This window comes from Lathyrus oleraceus, chromosome 4 (genome assembly GCF_024323335.1).
Source record: "Lathyrus oleraceus cultivar Zhongwan6 chromosome 4, CAAS_Psat_ZW6_1.0, whole genome shotgun sequence".
NCBI classification, from domain to species: Eukaryota; Viridiplantae; Streptophyta; class Magnoliopsida; order Fabales; family Fabaceae; genus Lathyrus; species Lathyrus oleraceus.
In genome coordinates, this window is record NC_066582.1 from 48,817,737 (window position 1) to 48,837,998 (window position 20,262).

The 20,262-nt window shown below is 37.8% G+C and overlaps 2 non-coding genes across 2 annotated transcripts; both read left to right on the forward strand.

The window, feature by feature from the left end:
- The first annotated feature begins 5,892 nt into the window (after positions 1-5,892).
- Positions 5,893-5,966, forward strand: LOC127077596 (small nucleolar RNA R66). The gene has a single exon (XR_007787389.1). It is a non-coding gene; the product is annotated as a small nucleolar RNA R66 (small nucleolar RNA).
- A 65-nt stretch (positions 5,967-6,031) lies between these two features.
- LOC127077631 (small nucleolar RNA snoR118) lies at positions 6,032-6,108 on the forward strand. The gene has a single exon (XR_007787421.1). It is a non-coding gene; the product is annotated as a small nucleolar RNA snoR118 (small nucleolar RNA).
- Positions 6,109-20,262: the final 14,154 nt, after the last annotated feature.

Genomic DNA, 20,262 nt, shown 5'->3' on the forward strand with positions numbered 1-20,262 from the left:
ATTCTATGAAACTCAAATTAAGCAAACAAAAACATATAAACCATGATTGAAAGGAATTGAATAAAAATTGGTTAATATAATAACCCCAAAGTCTTGATGAAACTCCAAAATAGTAGATTAACTTTGGAGTTTAGTCGGCCATATAATCCTAGTGCTCTTCCTTATTTCCTAAAAAATGTCCAACTTTCCTTAATGCTGATTTTAGCTTAAATAATAAAGAAAATTGCACCGCCCCGAAAAACATAAGTTGACCTAAAACTAACAATTTTTTTTAATAAAGTATGGAATAAAATATGATAATTTGGCTCTTCTTCACTCCGAATTAGCTTCTGGAATCAACATGAAACCTTCATCTTTTCCTCTTAGCTTTCCAACACATATTAGAATGCGTCAATCCAATTCTCGTAGCTCAAATTATGATCTGCACATTAAGAAAGTATCAAACTATAGTTTATTCAGAAAATGAGCAATATAAATAAAATCAAAGAGAATTAAAATTAGCTTAAAAAACATATTAAAAGCAATGAAAATAACGCGAGAATTAACATAATTGTCTTAGCATAAAGTAAAATATGGCGTATTAAAATACACTAATCAAATTCCCCATCAAATTCCCCAACACTTGAACTTTTGCACTCAGAGCAAAAATTTAACTTCAAAATTCAAAACAGATTAAAAATGAAAAAACAAAAACAAAAATAGAACATGAGATTTTAAAGACTTTCAGGGTCACATAGGGGTAAGAAAAATTCTCATTATAAACTTCAAGGAATATGACGTTAGTGAGTAACTTTGTGTGAAAGTCAAGGCAAATAAGAAGATAGTTTACCAAACAATACATCATAAGTGACAAGGTCCTCACATGATATGAATATTCACTCACTCTCAAGTGTTTAGATTATTTGTTTACACTCAAAGCACATCGAAAAAGTTAGCACTACCATAAATTTGAAAAAACTCTAACATCCACAACTGAATTACATGTACACAAAGATCAAAATGACTTTATTCAGGTTGTAATGAGGCTAATGTACGAGTAGGATAAATCATAAGGGGTATTAGGCTAAAATTTAAAGGAGCCAAAGAGAAGGATATTGTGGGATTTGAATAAAATAATAATTCATTCACTTTTCAGTACCTTCTTTGCATCCATATTCTCTTCTCTTTGTTTTTTTTTTCTTCTCTTTTTTGTATAGAATGAATACGATAAGAATATGAATTATCTTCCTTATTTCTTTTTTTTTTCTTTTCATTTCTTTCTATTTTTTTCTCTGACAACTTTTGAAATATCACAACTATATTAATTCAACCCCACGCAACTCCAAACAAGACTCCTCCAATTCTTTAAATGGAGTAATAATATTGTTTTTCACTTTTAGACTTGTAATGAGTTTCAAATAAAGAATAAGATAAATAGGTTCAAGGGGGGGTTCAAACAAGGGATGATATTTATAAGGTTGGATTTTGGGCTAAGTGGCTAAAAATAAAATAGAAACAACTTACTTTATCATATCAGTGTGCACAAGTAAACAAACAGTTTCAAAAAGAATCAGATCAAGTTCTAGAGACTAACAACCATGAATGAAATCACACAAGAAAGAAAGAGATTGATTTTTTTTATTAATGTTATCCATTATTAGCCTCAAAATATCACAAAGGGTATTGATCAACTACAAATGATGGATACTTTATAGTTTAATATACTTTATCATACTGAGAATGCAAAGAAAGTTAATCATATCACACCATAAATCTTTAGTCAAGAGAAGAGAGAAATTACTTACATAACACAACCCCCAAAACCAACGAAAAAGCATGCATAATTTTTTTTAAGAAATCAAAACCACAAAAATAAAGATAATAAAACAAGAATAATAAATGACATCTCTTCCCCATACTTAAAACACACATTATCCTCAATGAAAGAAACAAACATAAAATAAGAGAGAGGAAAACACACACACGAGGAGTCAAGGTGGATAGATGACTGCATAAGTATCATTTCCTAATGAGAGTTCTTCTATAGTTTCCTCTTTCGATGTGGGGCTCTAATGGAATAACTTGAGGTGGTGTCCATTTACTTTGAAATTTTGATCATTGCCTTTACTTTTTATTCCAGGATCAAAAAACATTTTTCTATAGATAAAAATGTCGAATGTGCAAGTGAAAGTGGTATTCCCTTTGTCCTCTAGTGCACTATATATCTCACTTTTCATAACATCTAAAATCAAGAGTTTAAGCCGCCTTTGGGAATGCCTCATTGCTTTTGCTACATATTCAAGTAAGATTTTATGCATACCCAATGACAGACTAATACCAGGAATGTCAGCCAAGGTCCAACTAATTGCCTTTTTATGTTTCTTTAATACCTGCAACACTTTTTGTTCATGTTCATATTCAAGTTTAGATAAAATTATTACAAAAATTTAAAAAAATTAAATATAAAAATGCATATTTTAAATTTGAAGGGAGTAACTTAAGCTCTAAAGCAGATTATTGCTCAATGGATGACCAAACTTTGACAGCAGAAACTACATTTACATTTGCAACATCAACTTTGTTAGTAAAAATATCATAAGAAATATCAACATGTAAGACAACTTCAATTTAAGCACAAACTGAACATAAGTGAGTATCAATACAAACATCACAAGTATAAGTATCATCAAAATCAGACAAAGAAGGGAAATCAATAAAAAGTGAATCAAGTGCAACAAGTTCTCTTAGGGTTCTATTTTGATCAGGCATGATATGATTATTATTAGGATCAAATCAATACAAAATCAATTAAAATCACTATAAAATATGATTAATAAAATCAAAATCAAAACCAACACAAAATCAAATAAAATAACTATAAATATAACTAATAAAATCTAATGAAAAAATGATTAAAATAAAATCTAAAAATTATGAAAATGTGACTAATAAATAAATAAAATCTAAAAATTATGAAAATGTGACTAATAAATAAATAAAATCAAATAACGAATCTACAACATTTTTTGTAGCTCAAGTTATAATTTTCAGAGTGAAAATGTATCAAACTATAATTTATTCCAAAAATAAGCAATATGAATAAAATCAAAGAGAATTCAAGCTTAACTAAAATAAATAAATTAAAAGCAATGAAAATAATGCGAGAAGTAATAAAATTGTCTTAGCACAAAGTAAAATATGGTATATTAAAAATACATCGGTCTCCATCCCACTAAAGAACTAAAGCTACAATGTAACACTGCTTTAGAGATTTACACTGATCCACGCCATGGGCTGCTGCCCATCGATAGATATCATCGGAAGGTCTCCTGCATTCTACGTTGAAATGGTGGGGAACATCTATAATTGCCATTCATATATAAGACATCCCTCGTGAGACTTAATGTATTCTCTCTAGAACCTAAAACTCACTTTACTCTTCATAAAACTCACTTTACTCTTCATTCTCTTATTGATTTAAATATTTAAATGCTAATCTGCATATCCATCCCACACCGTCATACTAAAGATCCACTCTTCAACATTAAAATTGTATTTGATTATTCCACAAAATATTTCTAGTTCTCAATGTCTTTTAACTATTGATTTATAGCATTTGATCAAAGTAGAGGTCATATACTTAGTATCTTTTAACTATTGATTTATGGTTTGTTTGTTTTATTAATTTTTTATTTGTATTTTTAAAAATCTTTTTCAAAATATTTTAAGTGTTTTTAAAATTCATTTTTTATAAATTAAAATAATAATTTTGACATCTTATAACATACATATATATTATTGAAGATTAAAACATATTTAATATCACAATTAAAAAAAAAGATGTATCTCAAAAATAGTTTTTATGAAAAATTATTTAAAATTATTTCAAATTGAAAAGTTTTTTTGTAAAGTTTTGATATCGAAAAATGGTCGTATAAAAAGGATGAAATACTTAAAATAATATTTAAAAAATAGTTATTTAAATTATTTTTTCATTCAAAGTTTTTTTTTAAAATTCTTTGTAATTTTTTTTTAACAAAAATACTTTACCCTTTAAAAAACATTAAAAAAACTGAAATAAACAAACCCTTAGAATACCTACATCGAAAAAATCCATTTCAGTTTTTTAAATGGACCTCATTGATTTTTTTTATATTATTTCACACATTCAATAACTCATCTACGTTTTTAAATGTCCATCCGATTTATCTAAGACTTAAAAGTAAATCCCATTAAACACTACAATATTCTCTCTATATATATATACGATCCAAATTTAAGTGTAGGAACGTTGCTACGCATACAAACATTTCTTAGAAAAGTGTGTAGGAACGTTGCTACGCATACAAACATTTCTTAGAAAAGTGTGAAAAACTACTAACTGAATTCATACTCTTACCGTTAATTTTTATGGATCATTGTCTTGGTGCATTATGTACTATTGAAGATGACATGCTCTTACCGTTAACTTTTATGCATCATTGTCTTGGTGCATTATGTACTATTGGAGATGACGCATAATCTTCGTTGAGAATTTTTAAAATAAAAAGGTTTAATACCTTTTTTATTTTTTTAGTCTGATATCTTAACCTCAAATTTATTTTAGTTTTTTAACTTAAAAAATATTTATATTAATCTTTTAACTTTATAAATTGTATCATGTTATCCTTTTAGACTATTTAACGGTCAATTTTTAAATATTTTTGTCGTTAATTAAATGAAAATGATTAATATATTTCGTTTTGTATATTAAAGGACCAATATGAATATTTATTAAGGAAATGAACCAAAATAAGTCTCATGTAAAATATACGGAACCAAAAAGAATATTAAATTAATTTTTTAGAATTTTTTACTCAAATAACCTACTTTTTAAAATTATTTCCTCAAATAACCCCATATTTCATTTTTGTTGTTGCAAAATACTCTACTTTCGTATGAGGATGAAGTGTTATTGTCAGATGAATTGACGACAATCTTATATTTTTAAGAGGAGACGTCAAATGAATTGACGATTTCATATAGTGTTGTCAATTTAATTGACGTAAATGTACAAGTGCATAAAGGAGGTGCATATGGTGTGTACAAGTAGACTTTTTTTAGCATAATTGTTAAAAGTTACGAGCATGTTTGTTATTCCGTAACGAAACCTCCGATGAAATATTTTGTAGTCAATTCATCTGACAACACATTTCATCCTCATTTGAAAGTGGAGTATTTTAGAATTTTTTTAAAACATGAATTATTTAAGGAATTAATTTTAAAAAGTAAATTATTTAGATAAAAAAATTCAAATTTTTATAGATAAAATATGAATTTGTGGAAATTACGCGGAATATGAAGTATTACTTTTTAATTAAATTATTAGGTCAGCGTTCAAGACTGGGCCTTTTGTCTGGAGGCCCTTCAGCCTCTTTAGTTCATTGACCAACAAAAAGAATTAAAGCAATTAAGGGTAAACTCGTAATAAAAAGAATAAACCCAGGCTATTACAGTCTTTTCTGCAAAGGAAAATAAAACCCTAATTCACCTATTCTCGCTATAAATCTCAGAAGAACGCCTTCAATTTTCATCCTGTATCTGAAATATCCACTATCTCGTTTTATATAGGTTTATATTCCTTCCTTCAGGAATTTTTCAATTTCTTCTTGTTTTTGTCAATTTATTTTATATAATTTCAATTGCCTCTTGAGATTTCTTTGATTTATATTCCAAATGATTCATTGTTTATCTCATCATATTTGATGATAAGAGGCATAGATTCTCGCAGCCGTGTTGAGTCGCTTCACCGTCGTGATTTCCACCGGTACAGTGAATAAACAGACTGCTAAATCACAATTTCCTCTAATTTCTTAATTTTAGGTTAGGATCGATTTAATTTTTTTCTTTTTGATTTTGATGAAATATGATGGATCCAATGATGGCATGAAATCTTTGAGACCTGAATGTTTAATTTGATGTCAACTATAAGCATAATCTCTGAGGATCCGTTTTTCAATCTACAATGTTTTCATCGTTTTCTTCAATGTTTTTATAATGTTTATATGATTATTTGAATGATGAATAAGCACTGGGCGCTGAGCATAATATTTGATGCACATTGCTAGTCTAGAAAGCTATATCTGACAATTTTTATTATATGTTTCTCTGATTTTCATTTAATAGTACATGTTAAGGGGTGTTGTTTATTATTATTGAATTGTATAGAAATTATTTTATAAATTATATAAGGTCACTCTTGTAGCCGCTGTAAAATGCATAGTAAACTTGTGATCATTTCAATTTCTCCTCCTTTTATTCTAGTCTCTTTATTAAAGAATTATTTGTTATACTTTTTTATTCAAGGGTAATTGACATTTAACAACGCGATTGAGTGGATTGCAATTTCACAACTTGAAACTTCTCTCACCACAAACAATTCTAGTTCATTAAAACACCAATAACAAATTAAAATAGAAAACCCAGCTGAACAATTCTAGAACAACCAAGTTTCTAATCCTTAACTTCCTTCTAGTGGCCTTAACACTTTCTCCCATTTAATTGAGTCCATATTCCCTTCTCCTATTTAATTATTCTAATTTTAAAATTATAGATGTTGATCTCTTGAAGAAGGAGAGAAAGTAAACTGGTATCACAGTATCTTTGACTTGTTTAATCTTTATCTCATTGTCTCTGTTATGAGATCTTTCTTATGGATCAACACTAAGAAAAAGCAATTTGCGCCGTTAACCATTTTATTGTTAGTATATAATACTCTAATGAAATCTCCTTTGATTATTTCCTAGACTTCATTTATAAAATTGAAATTTACTCCACCTGGATTTGGGCTCTTTGAAATATCACAATCCCAAACCATTCTACGAACTTCTGCTTTTGAGACTTAACCATTTTATTGTTAGAATATATTGTTAGTATAAATCTGAATGAATGCCTTAGATTTAGGAAGTTCAGTATAAAAATAATAATGACTTGGATAAAGCTTAAGCAAACATATACATGAAGTCTTCATTCAGAAGTTATCTATTGAAGATCATGTGACCATGGTATAATACTTTATGTCTAATAAAAAAAATAACGTTATCTTTCCCATGGTTTTGGACTCTATTATAATTTTTTCAAAAGTCTTTTTACCAGCTGAGTTTATAGTATATTGTACCAAGGGTAGTTTCAATCTTTGATGGGTATATCAAAAACAAGAGGGTTGTATGGGGTTGGAAAATACGAGACTAAGTTCAAATAATTGTGATACTAGTTCATAAAATATGTTGAGAGAGAGATTGTGTTTCATAGATAAACATAGGTGAAAGAAACACATAAAAAATAGGAAGTATAACCTGAAGGGTTAAATGTTCCAGAGTATCTTGAATATGATCAAGAAGATCAATATAATAGAAAGGCACAACAAAAAAGAAGGTTTATGCATGAAGAGAAGAAGATTGAAAAACTTCAACCTTTCACATTTAGTAGAAATCAAATTAGATTCTTCTAAAAAGAGTAAAACCTTTGCGTATGTGCTTAACTAAGAAGCACACATATCAACCCAGGGTTAATATTAAACTTCTTTGTTAAGAGAATATGAGGAGTTTAGTTATTGTGTTAAGAGTAAGTCTTTTTCTGTTAGATTGAGCAAAGAAGTCTCTTGTTGAGTGCTTGAGCAAAAAAATCTTGAACCGATGGTTTAAGTATTGAAGTCTCATCCTTGCGAGAAGAGAAAAAAAGTCTCTTTTTGGATAGATTGAGCATTGAAGTCTCATACTTGAGGATAGAGAAAGAAAACTCTTTCAGGGATTGATTGAGCATGAAGTCAGTCTCTTTCTATGGAATTGAGTAGGAATTCTGAACAGGCTGTTCAGGCAATGAATTCTCTTTCTTGAGGGTGTCGCATTACGCGAAAAATCGGCGGGAAAACGAAATAATAGAGCCGCCACCGTGTGTTATTTATCCCGAAGGATGGAAAAGAAACGCTCGTAGTAAATCTGGAAGGACATGGTCTCGCGACCAGAGATTGATAGGATCGGGAGTCGGTTATGCGAAGGGAAGGTATTAACACCCCTACGCATCCGTCGTACTCGACGGGATCCACGCTTAGAAAGAATAGAAGAAAGGTTGCTAAAAGACTACTCAAAACATTGCATAAGTTGGACTGAAACACAGATGAAAGACGGAAGAAACGGGAATCGGTAGGATATCGCATCCTGGGTCTACGTAGTTTGTCAGGCACAGACATCAGAGTCGACGTAGTTCGGGGAATAGGGGAAATGTGCTCGCTAGGATGTCGCATCCTATGCATACGTATCTTCTCTAACCAGAGAAGAATCAGAGCACTCGTAGCTCGACTAACGCATGCTGAAACAAAACACTGAAACAGGGACGCTGAGACAGCAAACGAAACACACAACTGGAATCGGAATGCCAATCGCTGGGCTTACATCCAACTCCGAACAAACAAACGCACACAGGAAATCGACTGCCAATCGCTGGACTTACGTCAGACTCCAAACACACACAAGGGGGTGAAACAGAAAAAGGGCGTCCGGAGAGATCTGCTCATCCCCTGCCTACGTACCTCATCTGGTATGAGGATCGGGGCGACGTAGTTCCCCTTAACAGGGAAAGAACTTCTAACCTAACCAGAGACAAAGGGAGATAACAATCTACTAGGGAGACTACGACTCAAGCCTAGAAGTTGTCATGCATACGATCCCTATGTTGAGGTTTCTATCCTAACTTGCATAGGAAGCAAGCTATCTTAAATAGCACATCATCAAACACAAGCACAATAGCACACATGAAAAGGCTAAACGAGAAAACATTTGAAAATATGTCTTCGCCAGGAATCAATCCATGTAGTGATTTGAATGAGGCGCGTGCTTGATGAAACGCGGTCATTTCACTTAAAAACCCTAGACTAACCCAGAAATCCGTCGCTAGTTGGACGCTATCGTCGCTAATTCTGGAAAACAGCAAGATCTTCATCTTCTTCATGAAGATGAAGATGAACATCACATGAACCTCATCCAAATTTCCAGAAATTTCCAGAAATGTCCAGAATTCAAAAAAAATTATATCACTCAAATCCTTATTCCATGTACATCATAGATCAACTAACAATTTATCCTAAAACATCAAAACAAGTTCAAATCGTGCAAAATAAAATTGATGAACCAAACTTCAAGTGAGCATATCTCATGCTATAGTGCACCATTTTTCACGAATTTTAGCTCAGAATGCTCAGGGTTAAAAGATCTACACAAATATACACATGTATTTGAGAATAATTGAGATTGAATTTTCACCTTCTTGAAGATCAAGTTCTGGATTCACACGATTCAACGCTTGTAATGGTCCAGTTCTACTTGCTTTGAACTCCAATGAAGTTTGCTACAATAAACAGCACGCGAGAAGGCTTGAAACCAGCTTAATTTGAAATCTCCATTGATGCATCCAAGCTTGAGCATGCACGAAATTGAGCAGAAAAACACCAATGGTACGTCCAGTCTCACTCAGAACCACTCCATGATCAACAATTCAACAAGAGAAATGGTGCTTATGTGGGGAATTTGGAAGTTCTTTGTGAGAGAAATTTGAGAATGGAAATTTTGGATCTAGATCTGAAACATTTGTCTTATCCCCAATGCCGTTGCAATAAAGCTTATATACTCCCTCTTAATTAATCTGAGATCAAACTTAAGCCAAAGCTAATGGAGATTAGGGAGTTTTAAGGTGTATGCACCAATTTACATTTTCACTCCATGCATGAGATGACCACGTGAACAGTACCCAACTAAGGCCCCAAACCACTTAAAAATAGCCCATGCACACATTAGAATTTGAATTTCATGCATGTGATCAACCAATTTGATTTTGGCAATTTTCCTTCAAAAAACATCATGAATAAGCAAATGATCATATGTTTAAATTTCATGCAATGTGATGAGGTATTTGGAAACTACATTTCATGAGGAGAATAATGCAAAAAGAGGCACTCCATTTGGAGTCTTGGTTCAAAAGATATGACCATTTGAATTTTCAAGCACACTTTGCAATGATTTGATCACAACTCCTTAACCATTCATCATAAATTCATGATCTTGGACTTTTTGGAAATGGGAGAGAAAGATCTTCAACTTTCATGTTGGACAAAATTTCATTTGAAGCTTGTTTGATGTTGGAAAGTTGAGTTGAAGTTGGTCCAAAAACTTGCCATTTTTGGAAACTTGAAAATTATAGGTCATTTTCCATTTTTGGAAACCTTTGATCTGGCTTCAAATCCTCAAGGTAGATATTAGACATGTTGAATAAACCTCTTTGGGACATGAATGAAGTGTCTCAAATCATTTCTCTATCTCCTGGCCCTCAGTTGACTTGCAGTTGACTTTCATGGGCCTCAGATGACTTGAAACTGCACTGTGGACTTTGAGCTTTCAACACTTGGCCAAATTGCATCAAAATGATCCTTGATTCATATAAGCTTTCTAGAAAAACCATAGGGCCTTTATCTCATGGGAAAAACCTTTGCTCTCTTGCACAGATGGATTCTCCTGATCAGTTTTGACTGATGATATGCAGTGGTCTATGCAATATGAATGTAATGTTAATGACCTAAAAATGAAATGAATGTACAAATGGGAGGTGCAAATTTGAGGTGCTACAGCTGCCTCTATTCAATCAACTGGGAACATGAACGGATGAGAGCAACGACTGTCAGACCTTCAAGGTAAACAGGGATTAAATACCAAAGAACCGTAGAAATTTGCACTCTGCGGGGGATGAATCAAAGAAAAGCGAGGCCATTTACCGATGGCGGCATTATTGGAAACTTGATATTTACTGATATGAACGTCAGCGAGGCCATTTACCGATGGCGGCTGGGAAACAACATCCAAAGGAAGCAGGACCATTTACCGATGGTGGCTTCAACTGGGAATTCGATATTAAAAGGAAGCAAGACCATTTACCGATGGTGGCTTCAAAACAACTTGATATTTACCGATATCAACGTTAGCGAGACCATTTACCGATGGCTGCTGGGGAACAGATGTCACAGAAATCAAGGCCATTTACCGATGGCAACTAAGCTGGGTATTCGATATTTACCGATATCGAAGAAAACGAGGCCATTTACCGATGGCGGCTTCCAAACAGTCGACTTGATATACACTTATATCAAGGAAAGCGGGGCCATTTACCGATGGCGGCTTCGACTGGAGAGGAAAAAGATATTTACAACAGGAACCAGATAAGACGTTTACCGATGACTCTACTGGGGAATTTGAAAAGATACATGACCAGGCATTTACCGATGATTGGGAAGACTCGACCAGACATCAGCGGATGAATGGGAAAAAACTCGACGTTTACCGACATCGAAAGATGATGTTTACCGACACCAACAAAGGATCGACCAGACATTTACCGATGACTGGGATGGGATTCGATGTTTACCGACATCGAAAGATGATGTTTACCGACATCAAAAAAGACGACCAGACATTTACCGATGACTGGGATGGGATTCACAACCAGACATTTACCGATGACTGGGAAAAAAACTCGAGGTTTACCGACATCGAAAGATGATGTTCAGAAATGAAACAAGACCAGACATTTACCAATGACTGGGATGAGAATTGATGTTTACCGACATCGAACGATGATGTTTACCGACACCAAAGAAAGAACAGACACGGGTGTTGACGCGATACTTACCGGTATCACAAGGATGACATCTTCATTTGTCAAGACAGGGCAAACACTTGCCAGGGACTACACTAGGGAGTCAAGCTTTCCTTTCGCTGACGGGTGAGGAAATAAACCTCTTTGGAGATTATCAATCCTAAATGCTGTCAGGAGCAATTGCTGCAAATGCCATACACATGTTGAAATATGGTCCGCCTCTGTTGGGGATATGATCCGATCTGGTTTAACACATGTATGCATATGTTTGGTTTGTTCTATGGTGTAATGCTCCATATTGAATGGAAATGCTACGCAATTTGAGGATGCAAATGATGATCACTACATGCAAAATGCAAATGGAGGAGAACTCCTGCCGGGAAAGCATACGATCGCTTTTGAGCGAACAAATCTAATTCGACCTTCCAACTCTGTGGGGACAGCATAACAATTCTGCTGCAGATACTTGCTGATCTAACACTCTGGGAATGACAGAGAAACCAACTCAACTGGGGATTCATCTGTTGGGAAAACATCACCTCTCAGACATGCTAGGGAATAGTACTGCTGTTGGGGAATAGATGATCCTCACTGGGGACGACCTCTACTGAACCTGATCCGCTTGGGGATTCCGCTGGGGAAATAAACAAACAATTCCCACCTCCGCTGGGGAAACTGTCAACTCAACCCTGTTGGGGACTAAAGCACCTCAGACCTGGCTGCTGAGGAACAAACTACCCACAGATACCTCCGCTGGGGAAACAACAATCTTCCGGCTCGCTGGGGGACTAACAATCCTCAGACCTGCTGGGGAAAATGCATCTCCAACCCTGCTGAGGAATTGCAATCAACTTCAGGCCTGACTGCTGAGGAAACACTGGTTTTGAACTTGCTGGGGAGACAAGCTCTGAACTTCTCACACTACTGGACAATGCTGAAACACCTCTGAACAAACTGTGGCTCATCTGCTCTAGCCAACAATCAAAGATAATGACCTGCAAAAACAGCAAGACATGCCCTGGGGATTGTACGGACAAAATACACCCAAGTGTACTCAACATTCAAAATGATTTTCAAATGTTTCATCTTTCTGCACGTTATTGTCTAGCCTTCATGTTTTTTATATGCAATGTTTATAAAAAATTCGGACGTTTTTGCAAACAAAACAGTAAACTAAAAACAAGAGAGCAATTTATCTGAATAACGACTTTTATTGATTGAAAATGGGCCTATAAAGGCAAATACATCAGGAAGCAATTCCTAGGAAGAGGTAATTGCGCCAAAACAGGAAATAAACTATCCTATTGGAAATGTGAACATGACATCCACTATTTTCCAATTCTGTTATGACTCGTATATCCTTAATTTCATCCCAAATCCTTTGCCTTCTGAGAAGAATGATTGGACCGATCATATCCTTCGAGATGGTAGACACTGAAGCGTGGTGAAGTACAGATAACTCAGACTGTAGTCTTCGCTTTAATCCCTCTTTTGCCTGGATCGCCCTTTCGGGTTTTCAATCCACCGGGATACCCATTTTTGCCTAAGCCGCCCTTGCGGGTTTTCGACTTACCGGGTGTACATATTCTTTATCCCTAACTTTTGCCCGAACCTTTTTCCTTTTTCTTGGTTCGCCGGGATGCCCTTTTTTGCCTGGACTTTTTTATTCTTTTTGTCCAGCGGGTCAATTTATGTGAAATATTTTTTGACTACATCTGAGTTAACAGGGGACGGAAAATATTCACCATCCATAGTTGTAAGCATCAAGGCTCCATCGGAGAAAACCTTCTTAACAACATATGGACCTTCATAATTCGGAGTCCATTTGCCCCTGTTATCTGTACCGGGAGGAAGGATCCTCTTCAAAACCAAATCACCTGCCTGATAGCTTCGAGGACGCACTTTCTGATCAACGGTTTTCTTCATCCTTCTCTGATACAGTTGCCCATGGCACACAGCTGCTAACCGCTTCTCTTCGATAAGGCTCAACTCGTTAAACATTGTCTTGACCCACTCAACTTCGTCTAGCTTGACATCCAATAAGACTCTCAAAGAAGGAATCTCCACTTCAACTGGTAGGACTGCCTCCATACCATACACAAGGGAGTAAGGGGTTGCCCCGGTCGAGATACGTACTGAGGTAAGGTACCCATGCAAAGCGAAAGGCAGCATCTCATGCCAATCCTTGTACGTCACGACCATCTTCTGCACAATCTTCTTAATGTTCTTGTTTGCCGCCTCTACAGCACCATTCATCTTTGGTCTGTAAGGAGAAGAATTGTGGTGTTCGATCTTGAAATCTCTGCAAAGCTCTTTCATCATCTTGTTATTGAGATTCAAACCATTGTCAGTAATGATTCTCTCAGGAACCCCATAACGACAGATGATTTCCTTCTTAATGAATCGGGCAACCACTTGCTTGGTAACACTGGCATAGGAAGCTGTTTCCACCCACTTGGTTAAGTAATCAATCGCAACCAGGATGAAGCGATGTCCATTAGAAGCAGTAGGTTCAATCTTCCCAATCATATCGATGCCCCACATCGCGAATGGCCAAGGAGAATTCATAACATTCAGAGGGCTTGGTGGCACATGTACTTTGTCTGCATAAATCTGACATTTATGGCACTTCCGAGCGTATTTGAAACAATCGGATTCCATAGTCATCCAGTAATAACCGGCTCTCAACAACTTCTTGGCCATTGCATGACCACCAACATGGGTACCGAAAGATCCCTCATGTACTTCCTGCATCAACATGTTTGCTTCGTGTCTATCCACGCATCTGAGCAGAACCATGTCGAAGTTCCTCTTGTACAACACATCATCCTGATTCAAATAAAAGCTTCCATCTAGCCTTCTCAGGGTTTTCTTGTCATTCTTTGACGCTCCTTCAGGATACTCCTGACTCTTTAGGAAATTCTTAATGTCAAAGTACCACGGCTTCTCATCCACAACAGACTCGGCTGCAAACACATACGCAGGCCTCTCGAGTCGATTCACAGCAACATGTGGCACATGATTCCACCAATGGACTTTGATCATAGAAGACAAAGTAGCCAAAGCATCAGCCATCTGATTTTCATCTCGGGGTACATGATACAACTTCACTGTCTTGAAGAAAGTCAGGATTCTTCTGGTGTAATCTCGGTAAGGAATCAAATGCGGCTGATGAGTATTCCAATCTCCATTGACTTGGTTAATCACTAGAGCGGAATCTCCATAGATGGCCAGAGTTTTGATCCTTAGATCGATGGCTTCTTTAATCCCCATGATACAGGCCTCATACTCAGCCTCGTTGTTGGTTACGTCAAAAGTCAATCTGGCAGAAAAAGGTATGTGAGCACCTTTAGGGTTGATAAGTACTGCCCCAACACCGTTTCCATTCATATTCACAGCCCCATCAAACATCAATGTCCACTTGTCATCAGGATCTGGTCCTTCCTCGACGAGAGGCTCTTCACAGTCTTTCATCTTTAGATACATGATGTCTTCATCGGGGAATTCAAACATCATCGGCTGATAATCATCAATCGGTTGCTCGGCAAGGTAGTCTGACAGAACACTACCTTTGATGGCCTTCTGCGACGTATACTGGATGTCATACTCAGTCAAAATCATCTGCCAACGAGCAACTCGTCCGGTGAGAGTCGGCTTCTCAAAGATGTACTTCACTGGATCCATCTTAGAAATCAACAAGGTAGTATGGTTCAGCATATACTGTCTCAGTCGGCGAGCAGCCCATGCCAAAGCACAGCAAGTTTTCTCGAGCAGTGAATATCTTGTTTCACAGTCGGTAAACTTTTTGCTAAGGTAGTATATAGCATGCTCTTTTCGACCAGACTCGTCATGCTGTCCCAATACACACCCCATCGAGCTCTCAGTCACTGACAGGTACATTATCAGAGGTCTCCCAGGAACTGGAGGTATAAGGATCGGAGGTTTCTGCAAATACTCTTTTATCTTGTCAAAAGCTTTCTGACAGTCATCATTCCACCTGATTGCTTGATTTTTCCTTAGCAATTTGAATATCGGTTCACACGTGGCAGTTAGGTGAGATACAAACCGTGCAATGTAATTCAATCTCCCTAAGAAACCACGAACCTGCTTTTCAGTTTTCGGTTCAAGCATTTCTTGAATAGCTTTGACTTTCGCTGGATCAACCTCAATCCCTTTCTCACTGACAATGAAACCTAACAGCTTACCGGATCTCACCCCAAACGCACATTTGTTTGGATTCAGCCTCAGTTTGAACGTTCTCAACCTTTCAAACAACTTCTGCAAGTTTACCAGGTGCTCTTCTTCTGTCTGAGACTTCGCAATCATATCATCCACGTACACTTCAATTTGTTTGTGCATCATGTCATGAAAGAGAGTCGTCATAGCCCTCTGATAGGTAGCACCGGCATTCTTCAGCCCAAATGGCATAACCTTATAGCAGAACGTGCTCCAAGGTGTAATGAATGTCGTATTTTCCATGTCTTCTGGCGCCATCTTGATCTGATTATACCCAGAGAATCCATCCATGAAAGAGAAAACCGAAGATTGAGCAGTATTATCAACCAATACATCAATGTGAGGTAATGGGAAGTCGTCTTTTGGACTGGCTCTATTTAAATCCCGGTAATCGACACACATCCTGACTTTACCATCCTTCTTCGGCACGGGAACGATGTTGGCCACCCAAGGGGGATAACTAGTAACTGCCAGAAAACCCGCATCCCACTGCTTCTGAACCTCTTCTTTGATCTTGACAGCCATATCAGGACTAGTTCTGCGAAGCTTCTGCTTTACCGAAGGACAATCTTCTCTGAGAGGTAGCCTGTGCACCACAATATCTGTATCCAACCCAGGCATATCTTGATACGACCATGCGAATATCTCCACATATTCTCTCAGCATCTCAATCAACCCTTTCTTGACAGATTCTTCCAAAGCATCCCCGATCTTGATCTCTTTCCTGGCGTCCTCAGTACCAAGGTTAACAACTTCCAACTCCTCATGATGAGGTTGGATGACCCTCTCCTCCTGCTTCAATAATCTGACCAATTCTTTGGGGAGTTCACAGTCTTCTTCACTCTCCTCTTCAGCTTGGTAAATGGGATTATCAAAATCATATTGAGCCATAACAGAATTGTTTTTAATGGAGTTCGCGAGATTGATTCTGCATGTTTAGTGCTTTATTTTAGAAAAAGAGTTCAAGAAAGTCACACAAAAAAAACAAAAACATTGCCATTTTATTGTTTTGAAAGTGAAAAAATAAAAAAGTAAAAAACAGAAAGACAGTGAGCACAAACTTGATTGCAAAACGTCCTTTATTAATTGATAATCATTGAAAACATGATGTGGCCCTACAATGAACCACTACGCCTCGGGAAAAGCGTAGGGTTTGTATGCAGAATGAAAAACAAAAGAAAATTACTCTGTCTGAAGAGTAACTTGGACTATTTCTTCAGCAGTCCAATTGTTCACCATATCCCCTGGAGCCTGCGGGCGCACCCAGTTGTCCATATCATAATCACTGTCACAGTCTTCACTACTGGTTGCGAAGACGTCTCCATGATTCATCAGCCCAACGCTGGTGAAGGTACTCGACCCTCTCTGATCTTGAACACCTTGCTCTGCCTGCAGAGGTTGATAACCAATACCAAATTTGTCTTCTTTGATGGGCAGGTCAACCATCTTGCCCCAGCCTTCTGCATTGCCCGAGTTGACAACCTCCATAGCCTGCTTGTATGACGCAATTGAGGCACCGGACTTCTTCTGCTCAGCAAAAGCCACCTTCTCAATAGCAACGGTCTCAAATGCTTGGCACAGAGTTTCGTGGATCTCGCCATCCACCTCCACATACTTGAAAGAGGATAGATGACTCACAAGAATGTCCTCCTCGCCGCACACAGTTACAATCTGACCGTTCCATACATACTTCAACTTCTAATGGAAAGTTGACGAAACTGCCCCAGCCCCATGTATCCAGGGACGCCTCAATAAACAACTATATGCTGGTTGAATATCCATCACATAGAAGATAATGTTAAATACCTCCGGGCCTATCTTCACTGGCAACGTGACTTCACCAAAAACTGACTGCTTGGATCCATCAAAAGCACGAACAATAAGATCACTCGGAGTGAGGACAACCCCTTCAACATCAATCTTGCTCAGAATCTTCTTGGGCAACACATTCAAAGAGGAGCCAGTATCCACCAACACATTTGACAACACTGCACCTTTGCACTCCATAGTGATATGCAGGGCTTTGTTATGGTTGCGACCCTCAGGCGTCAAATCCAAGTCTGTGAAACCCAAACCATGCCTCGTGCTCACATTAGCAATAACACCCTCCAATTGGTTGACAAAAATCTCCTGAGGCACGTAAGCCAAATTCAACATTTTCAGCAAGGCGTTACGGTGTGCCTCAGAGCACAACAACAGAGATAGAATGGAGATCTTGGACGGAATTTGATTCAATTAATCTACAATCTTGTAGTCACTCTTCTTAATTATCTTCATAAACTCCTCCACGTCTTTCTCAAAAGACCCCTCAGGCGCTTCCCTCTGTACGGGTTCTTCTTCAACCACAACTTGCTTTCCCTTTGCTTTGTCAAGAGCCTCGACATTATTCTCTCAAAATCTGCGGTGCAAACAGACGACCACTTCTAGTGAAACCTCCTGGTCCCCCTACATTGTCCACAACCGGACCAACAGTTACTGGAGCTTTGATTGGCACACCAATTGTCACTGGAGCTTGATTCACTGGTCTTGTCTGATTCTCTGACCTTCTGTTGCTACGGAAAGAGTTGTCGTACCTCCACGGAACTGCTATACTATTCTCAACATGTGTTCTATCAGAAGCAACTATAGTAGTAGGAGTACCAACCGTCCCTGGTGCAGATATGGTTACTGGAGTACCAACAGTTGCGGGTGCACTAACAATTCTCGGAGCACATCCGGGACCCTCTGACGGTTTGAAGTAAATGGTGACAGTTGACACCACTCCACGATCTCTCACAGCCCTAGCAAACTGCAGACAACCCTCATCAATCATTCCCTGGATACCTCTCCTCAGCTTGTCACAACCATTCTCTCGATCAACACAATCTGAACAGCCCTTATCACAGGCCGGGAACACTCCCCCATTCAATAGACGCTCTTTCACAACAAACAGCGACGTCTGAACCTCGTCAACATTGACCACCAAATCCAATGCCTCCTCACCTTCCACATTATTCACCCTAGGCCCACCATGTTGCGGCATAGGGTTGTTCACAACATTAGGCACAGGAGCAAAATTGATTGTCTTGGCATCAATCAGATCCTGGACCTTATGATGAAACGCCCTACAATTCTCAATATGGTGCCCCGGTGCACCGGAATGAAAGTCACAACGGACATTGGCATCATACCCAGCAGGTATCTTCGTCAACGGAGCCATAGTGCGTAATTCAACAAACCCTAACCTGAGCAATTCGGGTAGCAACTCAGCATATGTCATCGGCAATGGGTCGAAACGACGGTCCGACATTCTCTGCCTCGGTTGAAACTGGAGTTGCTATTGTTGTTGTTGTTGTGGTGGTGCTCTTTGTTGTTGTTGTTGTCGTGGTTGAGGTGCTGGGATGGTTACAACGGCAACCTGACGGTACTGTCCTTTGTGTATATTTCTCCCATGATGCACAACATTAGTCTCACCCTCCCTCCTTCGGGGTGCCCCAGCAAATGGCTTCTTAGAACTGGAAGATGAAGAACTAGAATCTTGAATCCTCCCTGCTTTAATGAGACTTTCAGTCCTCTCTCCGTAGATAACAACGTCAAAAAAGCTACCGAACGGGCAACTCCTCATACGGTCCATAAACACTCCTTGTAGCGTCTCGATGAACATGTCGGTTAGCTCTCTCTCCAACATAGGAGGTTGCACCCTTGCGGCTAACTCACGCCATCTCTGGGCGTACTCCTTGAAACTTTCCCCAGATTTCTGGAACAGACTCTGCAGTTGGGTTCTGCTCGGAGCCATATCCATATTATGCTTATATTGTCTCAAGAAGGCTTCACCCAAATCCCTCCAACTTCTAACAGATTCTTTCTTCAGGTCCATATACCAGTCCAAGGACGCTCCAGACAAGCTGTCCTGGAAGAAGTATATCCACATCTTCTCATCGTCTGTATAGGCGGAGATCTTTCTGAAATAAGCCTGCACATGAGTGCGAGGACAAGAAGTGCCATTATATTTGTCAAAGGACGGCGCCTTGAATTTATAAGGGATCCTCAGCCCATCAACCAAACCCATATTCGTAACATCAAACCCCAAAGAGCTCTGACATTCCATAGCATGGATTTTCTCAGCTAGGGCATCAACCTTCCTATCCCTTTCGTCGGTTCTTCCCACAAATTCATCATCCTCACTGAGGAGAGTAAACATATCCTCCTGTATGTCAACCAACGGAGCAGGCTGGTGAACTGGAGCACGAGTCACTCTGGCATTAGCAGTCTCTAGAGCAATAGGTTGTCCGTTGATTCTGATACCCCTCAACTCATCACCCACGGCATAGTTGTTGATGGGAACAACAGCAGTAACGGTGTCATGGATTGGGCCTCCCTCTGGCAAAGTAT